Genomic DNA, 9,689 nt, shown 5'->3' with positions numbered 1-9,689 from the left:
GAAGAGAGAGAACCTTCTAGTTGAAGGGTGGAACGAGAACTGTTTAATTGCAAGAGCGCAGCGAGCGGGGAGCGTGCGCAGGGGCCGACGAAGATCGGCGTGCGCAGATGACGCTGTGCCTGGCTGGGTCGTATATATATATATATATATATATATATATATATATATATATATATATAAAGAGGGGGGAAAAGCCATTAAAAAATAATTAAATGATGCTAGACGTGTTTGAAATTCAAACTTACAGATTAAAATGGCTTCTATGGCTGCACGTAGAGAAACAGATACTCATTGAACGATGCGACAGCACTAGAGGACACGTGTTTCGCCGTGTTTGCGGCTCGTCGGCCCTGGGTAGCTGCGCGTCGTTCGGGATTGGCAAGCCAGGGGTCACTCAGCGAGCGATATACACCTGGGAGGGTGACTGATCACTCCTCAATGCCACAGTGCAAGCCAGTGCATTATAAAGAGGGAGGAAAAGCCATTAAAAAAATAAGTAAATGATGCTAGACGTGTTTGAAATTCAAACTTATTAAAATGGCTTCTATGGCTGCACGTAGGGAAACAGATACTCATTGAACGATGCGACAGCACCAGAGGACACGTGTTTCGCCGTGTTTGCGGCTCGTCGGCCCTGGGTAGCTGCGCGTCGTTCGGGATTGGCAAGCCAGGGGTCACTCAGCGAGCGGTATACACCTGGGAGGGTGACTGAGCACTCCTCAATGCCACAGTGCAAGCCAGTGCATTATAAAGAGGGGGAAAAGCCATTAAAAAATAAGTTAATGATGCTAGACGTGTTTGAAATTCAAACTTACAGATTAAAATGGCTTCTATGGCTGCACGTAGAGAAACAGATACTCATTGAACGATGCGACAGCACCAGAGGACACGTGTTTCGCCGTGTTTGCGGCTCGTCGGCCCTGGGTAGCTGCGCATCGTTCGGGATTGGCAAGCCAGGGGTCACTCAGCGAGCGATATACACCTGGGAGGGTGACTGAGCACTCCTCAATGCCACAGTGCAAGCCAGTGCATTATAAAGAGGGGGGAAAAGACATTAAAAAAATAAGTAAATGATGCTAGACGTGTTTGAAATTCAAACTTACAGATTAAAATGGCTTCTATGGCTGCACGTAGAGAAACAGATACTCATTGAACGATGCGACAGCACCAGAGCCGCAAACACGGCGAAACACGTGTCCTCTGGTGCTGTCGCATCGTTCAATGAGTATCTGTCTCTCTACGTGCAGCCATAGAAGCCATTTTAATCTGTAAGTTTGAATTTCAAACACGTCTAGCATCATTTACTTATTTTTTTAATGGCTTTCCCCCCCTCTTTATAATGCACTGGCTTGCACTGTGGCATTGAGGAGTGCTCAGTCACCCTCCCAGGTGTATATCGCTCGCTGAGTGACCCCTGGCTTGCCAATCCCGAACGATGCGCAGCTACCCAGGGCCGACGAGCCGCAAACACGGCGAAACACGTGTCCTCTGGTGCTGTCGCATCGTTCAATGAGTATCTGTTTCCCTACGTGCAGCCATAGAAGCCATTTTAATAAGTTTGAATTTCAAACACGTCTAGCATCATTTACTTATTTTTTTAATGGCTTTTCCTCCCTCTTTATAATGCACTGGCTTGCACTGTGGCATTGAGGAGTGATCAGTCACCCTCCCAGGTGTATATCGCTCGCTGAGTGACCCCTTGCTTGCCAATCCCGAACGATGCGCAGCTACCCAGGGCCGACGAGCCGCAACCACGGCGAAACACGTGTCCTCTGGTGCTGTCGCATCGTTCAATGAGTATATATATATATATATATATATATATATATATATATAGTTATATACAGTTATACAGTTACAGTTACAGTTATACAGTTATATATATATATATATATATATTCTTGTTTCTGTTTGCCTCAAGATTTTATATGCTGCCCTTATCTTCAAGGACACTTTTTTTGTCTTGGTATAATGTTTGGCGTGAAATACACGTGCCTCCATTTTTACAGTGTGTAATATTATGTGACACCCTTTGTTTTTTTGTGTTTTTCTTTCTTTATTTATTTTTGTCCTTTTGCTTTCGTACTGGTACCGTTTTGATCAAGAACATGAACTTTTTTTTTACTCATTGGGTACCAAAGCATCATACCTGTTCCTTTTAGCCCTGCAAATCTGTACAATGTTCAGATGTGAATGATGTTGTTACCGATGTATTTCTGAAAGTTGCTTTCTGAAAAACGTGTGCGTGCATTGGATGCATAAGAGTATGTAAGGCAGATGTTTCCAATCTCTGACTTACTATTTAGATGACCCTTAGCGTCATAGTTGTGATAGTTCTCTGTTTGTGAACTTTATCGTTGGCCTTTGGTTGCTGCTTTCACTGTTCGTTTGATGTGTGTTGATGTCGTCGTTAGAGATGCAAAATTTCCGAAAATTTTGAATGTCTCGGAAAAATAGTTCTTTTTTTCCCGAAAAATTGGGAAAAGGGATACAAACACGCTTACTGCTGAGTCGAAGCATTGCCGGCCAAGCCGCAGTATACAATGAGCTAGAAACTTTAATACTAGTGTTCACCCTCTAGGCATAAATTCAGAGCAGAGCATCCCATGAGACTGCTCTCTACTCAGTGATAGGTAATTGGAACAACCCGTCCTCTCCGACGAGAACTCCGACATTATGTGAACACGATGGCGATCGCTTGGAGAAGCCAGACGGAGCTCTAAGTTGGTAGTTGCTGACGGATTACAGGCACCTAAGGCACTGTTGCCGGGTTGGAACGCATCGAAGACACTAAAATTTACATTTTTGAATTTTGTCTCCCGGAAATTATGGGCAGTTCTTCCGGAGACGAGAAAAAAAAAACTTTTTTTTCCCGAAAAGTTCCGTTTTTCTTTGTTTTCTTTTTCTTTGGGGGCGGGGAGGGGGGACATCTCTAGCAATGGTGCAATGAATTATTATTCCTCCAACTCGGCTGCTTCAAGAACCACACATACTATGGAAATGTAGCATAAGATGTCAACTCGCAAAACGAGTGCACTGTTATCGCCTCAAGATAGGCTACTGATAGGCTACTCCATAGCGAAGGCTGGACAGTAGGGATGTAGAAAAGCTCTTTTGCCCCGATCATGTACCGCAAGTTTTCCAGCACCGCCTCCAACCCCTTTGCACGACCAACGGTCTCCTACACTCACCACACATAAAAAAAGCATGTGCTAGAGAGTCCACAAAAAAGCATTGAAGCCCATCAATTGAAACCCCTTCCTCCATTTTTGAGACGGAATTCTGCACAAAATCCCCGACCACGCATTGTTTCAAACGGCCTTAGATGGTGTATACGGCGTGTGAACCAAGACTTGGATCTTTGGCTGCCTTCGTCCGTGTCTTTTGGTGTCGCCTTTGACGACTGTTTGAAAACAAACAAACAAAAAACAATCAGTTTTGAAAGCCCAACGGTTAGAAAAATAAGCTTCCAAAAGAATAATGCTGGACTTTGTAATTGGAATCGCTGGACTACAACGTACGGAACGGACCAACCTATTTAAAGCTACGGTGACTTTATTTGGTGATGAAGGTTGGGCTGGGGGAGTTTCATCACCAGCGGGGGCAGTGCATATGCTAAATCGTGTCATGTGGGTGTCAGATGTTTTTCAGCTGGCTCACGTGATGCGACTTAGCGGACCCTGGTTTATTTACTTCTTTCTTCTTTTACGTGTCTGTGTGGGCGTTGCAGGCAAGGAACAGGAATGCAGAGCGAACATTGCGCAATTATGTAACCACATCACTGTCGCCCCTGCCTCGTTGCCCCCCTGTTGTATGTTTCGGCATAAATGACATTGGTCGGCATACTTAGTCGTGTCTGTCCTTCCTCCTGCAGGTTTGAACTGCCGCCCCCGCACGCCTCCTGCGCCTGCCGCCCAGGAGCCTCCAGGGAGGCACAGGTGCAGCTTCTGCGTTTACTCCAGTCCCTACAAGGCTCGCACTAGGGTCCACGAGAGAACACACACCGGGGAGAAGCCCTTCGTGTGCCCAGTGTGCTCGAAAGGATTTTCGCAAAAGGTCTCCCTGGACAAACATCTGGTAGCGATCCACAAGGGCCAGAGGAACTTCGCGTGCTCCGTCTGTGGGAGCGCCTTTTCCTCCAAGGACACCCTGGACAGACATTCCAAAGAGGTGCACAAGGACCAGTGGAACGTCGCATGCTCCATCTGCGGGTGGCCGTTCCACCGGAAGGACCAACTACGACGTCACCAGAGGGCGCACCTTAAATGAGGTGGAGCGCATTAAATGGACAGTCGCATCGGCCACAGATCGATTCCGAAACCACAGTGAAACGAGATTCCCCATCCTTCACTGACCAGGACTCCGAAAGTCCCATCCCGTTCGACGGAATACTTTTTGCATAATTCGTGTGTAAGCGGCGCTACAGCAGACGACGGATGCGGGCGTCAAGCGGAACTCCCTGCTGAGAATCTTTAGCAACGTCACAAGGAATCTGACCAATAAGAACGCGGCGAGCCAGAGGAGTCCGCGCGGCTTGCAGCTTGCATGAGCAAGGTCAGGGAGACGAAGGCGAGCGCACATACGGACTCGGAACGCGGAAGTGGCGAATCGTGCTGTTCAAATGCCTTTAGTAATAGCTCCCGGGACGAATATACATGTTTGACGACTGCCCATATTCGACGGATCCGCTTCCTCTGCAAGTCGCTGGTGATGTACGTGCCGCAGCTGCGTTAGCGCAACAGAACGAGCCTCAGGACTACTGCTTTAGGTACGTTCATGATCGGAGTGCTCCATACTTGATCCCGCGACATTCACTACGACGCGGGAAACAATCCAAGTGTTTGTGCGGCGTCTGTGCTCCCCAGGACCCGGATGAGTACCTATATGCTGCAGTGCTGGTGAAGTGGCAGAGTTGTGCAATGACGGCGAAGTACAGTGTAAGCATGCATCACACTTTGTTCCCAGCTCTCTGTCTTCGGCCAGAACTTCTGGTGGTGCATCCACCGGAGTATTGCAGCGACGATCACAGTCTTCGCCTACTGTACCCACGATAGATAGGTACGTTGAGCAATACTTATTTTCGTAGTTGTCGTCGTTGTTTGCACACACGACGAATGCCCCCATGAAAGTTACGAAGGCTCTAACCAACTGTGCGACTCAAGGGCCTGGATAGAATTAGAATGATTGTCAGGAAATTACTGTGCTACGTGTTTAGGAAAGTGTCCTTTCTTTTTACAGCTACGTCAGGTTCACTGCTTATTGTGCGTTTACAAGCTGAGTTTGGAGATTCCTAGGACCGGGAAACAGACGACAGATACCTGGGTGTGTTGTCCGCATGATTCGCCAACGTTTTTCCATCCCGGTCCTATCAGGGCTGTCATCTTTAGTGTGCTTCATTTCCTGTTCACACCTACACAGGGGCGGATTTAGGGGCGGGGGGGGGGGGTCCGGATGTCCTGAGCCTCCTCAATTCCAGTCTTGAACATAGGGTTCAATGGACCAATCCCAGCATGCACCTGGCGGACCCCCCCCCCCTCGGAAAAATCCTACATCCGCCCCTGCACCTACACCATAATATACTTGTGTAGTTTCCAATTGAGAAGTGAGAAACAGAATCTGTGTTACCAGAGTAATCCCGAGAAGTGCAAAGAAATATGCAGGAGCAATAAACTACCTGGCCATAAGTGACAGTTATACTTTGAATGGTAGTGTAATGCTTCTTATCGTTGGCAGTATTATAGCATGTGAGGGATATAACACGTCAAATAATTTCAGGTAACGTTTCATAACTCACTAATGGTACAGTTACACCTCGTTAAGTGATACATCTGTCTGGGAATGTCCACAATTTGTCATTCCCACAGAAGATTGCTCTGCCTTGATACAGCAAAACAAATTTTGGTACCTGTCATTGATCTTGCTAAGTTATTCACGCGCAAGTGTGACAGATCCGATTGGGAAACTACATAGACATTGTGACTTACTGTCGAAGTTGCTGGCTCCCATAGACATTGTGACTTACTGTCGAAGTTGCTGGCTCCCTTTGTTCGTGGAACACTGTCGAAACGGCGTCAAGTTCCAGCTCTTTCCTTTTTTGTGTCAATTCAAGTTGCACTTGCATGATGTTCTCATCCAGGACACATTATCGGTGAAATGTGAGGAGCATACACGGACAGCATGAACACTCCTTGCTTCATCTGGATACCCGCTAGTGATGTAGCTGCTTCCAACTTACGCTTCGTCTGGGGTCTGGCTGTAGCTGTATTCTAGGCGTGCGAAATCAAACATCGAGGTTTTCGAAGGAAGTTTTCCTGGAGTCAGGAACGCTGCGTCGGTTTCCAAACGACATCTCACGCGAAGGATGCAAGTGTAGAGATTCTCCCGATTCACAAAGAGTATCCGCGTCACTAGAAAGTGTCACATGTGAGTACGGGCGACGTGCAGAAAAAAAACAAAACAAAGCAGCCCCAGACTTAGCGGCAGACGACAGCGTCCTTCACCGCGGATTAGCCAGATTCCATCTTGCGTCACGCGATGTTGTTGGCGCTGGCGCTTTCGAGGATGAAAACGAAACCGGATCTTTTAAATTCGATTCCTCATCACCCGGGCAGTTTTGGAAGGAGAAAATCTGGCAAATAGCTCGTGGTAGTGTACCGAACACATTGGTATTGGAGACGTAGCCATGGTTCCGGATGCGACAGTCCCTTTAAGTCCGTGCGGGGGCACTGAGGCCCCTCCTCTGCATCGAGATGTCTTCTGCTGCTGACGGCATTGGAAGAACTTTTCTGATTAAGCTTCCTGTTCCTAATACACCTTTCGTATGGGCATCTGTTGCATGGTTATTGAAGAGACCCCGTGTCACCTTTTCTGGTTAGAATATTGAACAGTGGTTCACGGAACACGTCAGCACGATATTCCATATATATTTTGTGTCATCGTTTTTACATTACTGCTTGTCACGTGCGCTCACTCGATCTCATCCCTGCTTTGTGCGCGCAATATTGTGTCAGCATCTCAAGTTTACCTCCAGGTACTTCCGGGTACACTAAGCCTCTAGTGAACCGGACAGTAAAATACCGAATTAACGATATTGCATTCAAATTGAATGCCATTTGCATCTAAATTATAAAAAAAATATCTGGAGCTGCACGCATAGTATGAGATGAAGCAAAAACTAACGAATGCGAGTAAATTTTGACATATACGGAAAATTAAAACACAAAAATACACAGAGAAATATACAAAAATGGAGCAAGAAAGAAAAGCATGCCTGCATAGTTGCAATAGCATACATTGTAGCAAAAATAAGTGGGGAATGGTATAACTGTTATCCGCTATATGAAATGTTGCTTGAGTGCGCCGGGGTATGTGGTCTCGAGGTTGATAATTCCACGTATAATCCTGATTCCTGCACATTCCAGACAATTTTTTTTTAGTATACCTGCCCTCTTAATGCGTCGAAGTTGCCGTGGCATTTCTACGAGGAAGGTGCTTCAGCTAGTCTTTCATTCATCCCCAAGAAATGCACCTGCCAAAAGGGTCCCAAAAGCCCAGCAATTGCAAAAGCTGTGTATGAGCAAAAGCCCATACACTCGGCTTGAAATTGTATTCAAATAATGAGTTTCACGGGAAACGGACGTACGCAAGATACAATGCATTCATTTCGACTTTGATGATTTTTTTTTTAATTCGTTAGGGGAAGACTTGGGTGCTATTTGCGCACGAGAATTCGGGAAAAAATCGGCGCTATGATCTCTGTTTGATATGTCTTCGGGGAATCTTCGAACGAAACGAAGTGCAGAGGAAGGCAAGCCACTGCTGTGACACTGGCAGGATAAACAATAATCTTCGCATTTCTGCTTGGAATTGGGGCAGTGAATGACTGCGGTATTCAAACGCTTGTGCGGGCTCCAGAAAAGCTTGTCCTTTTCTTCTTTTTTTTCCTGCAGCGGGGGATAATAAAAGGAGGACAAATGGGTTGCTACAAATAGCTCTCTTGGCTGATATTATGATTCGCTTTTCTGACAGTTTACCGAGAACGACGAGTTGAAGGACTGCAAAGATTTCGGTGTAGATATTGGGTTCTACTTCAATTCTTGAAAATTTCTTCAGGAGCGAACCATCGTGAAACATCGGGTTTAACACGAAAACCGAGATCCCCGTGGACATATTCGCAAGTGTGAACGTAATAATTTCTGCACTTCTGCTTTCTCCGCTCCTAAGAAAAGGAACGCACTTTTCTGTTTGTGGCTTCTCTTGGGAAAATACCCTTTGTCTGACGTTACGGTTACTTGAGTGTTGCTGTAGCTCGGTACCTGTTTCTTCTGTCCCCTGGAAGAGGTACGGGAACGTGGAGCAGAGATTGCGCAATGTGTAGCCACATAGTTCGTCACTGTTGCCCCTGCCAACGCCACCCAGACACGGGCCTGATTAATGCCTGCTGCCTCTCATTCGCTGCGTGGACACGTATTGTCAGAATTCTTCTGCTACCGCAATTTGTCATTCTGCGAATTCAATAACTTGCAAATGATTGCAGCCAACTTCCCCAATTTGGACCTGTCGACAAGTGCAACACGCTTTCCAGAAAGTTAGGCTGGAGAAAAAATAACGGACCGTTTTGGGCTTTATTTTGTTTTCCCGTTTAGTACGCGGGGACGTTCATTAGTCGCAGACGACAGTGGCTGCCCATGCGGCAGACGGCGGCTCGTCTCCATGGCAACGACCGCTGAAACATTTTCGTGGTTGGTGCGGCCGTTGAGAACACGATCCTTATTGGATGACTCCTAGTCGTTACGTCACGTCGCCGAGTAGGCAGGCTTGCACTGCCTGGATGGCGTTGCCCCTGTCTTGTTTCCCCTATTTGTATTCGTCGTCACTGTGCAATGTACAATGCTGGCATAATATGTGAGTGTTGGTCGCCACATTATATTCATTCTTATTGTCGCAGGTGTGAACCGCTCTGAGCACAGCCCCGTGCTTGACAAAGCTACAAAGAGGCACCGGTGCAGTTTCTGTGACTACTCCAGTGATTACCAGGGGTCGGAACCGGAACCGAACCGTAACTGAAAACCGCGAAAAAAACGTTATTTTTTGCCAAACCGAACCCGAACCGAACCGTAAACATTTTTGTCTTTCTCTTTGAACGAACCGGAAGTGAACCGAAAAAATATGATGCGGTAACTGGTTCGCGAGACGGTAAAAACGCCCATACCTTCCCTCTCGGCTGCCGCGCATAAGCTCCCTGCATCGCTCGGCATCGCCGAATTTATAGAACAGACAAATTAATAAATTAAGAACTAATTAGTCCATGTATCTGCTACAGCTTCGCCTCCAAAAGGTTCACGACATCCCTGTACATTTTTGTAACTGGAGGTGTAAAAAAAGGTGTGCTACACGACAGCTACATTTTGTATTATTGCCTCGGCGTCTTCCTTTCATTCAGCACCGCTGTGTGAAGGCGGCGTAAATTTTAATAGTTCACAGTGACATCCACAAGCAACGCAGACCTCTAGCGACAAAGGGAAAGAGGCTGGCGTGTGGTCCAGAGCATGGAGGAAGGGAACACAGGAGCGGCATCCAGCCCTCTTTTCAACGGGGAGCGTGCTGGTCTGCGAATGGGACTCTGATACTCCTATCTACCACGTGACCGCTTTCTTGCTTTTTTCCTGAGAAATTGGCGATAGCCTTTT

The sequence above is a fragment of the Ornithodoros turicata genome, unplaced genomic scaffold (assembly GCF_037126465.1).
Source record: "Ornithodoros turicata isolate Travis unplaced genomic scaffold, ASM3712646v1 ctg00001091.1, whole genome shotgun sequence".
Taxonomy (NCBI): Eukaryota; Metazoa; Arthropoda; class Arachnida; order Ixodida; family Argasidae; genus Ornithodoros; species Ornithodoros turicata.
The sequence above is the reverse complement of the archived record's forward strand: the minus strand, read 5'-3'. Positions refer to the sequence as shown.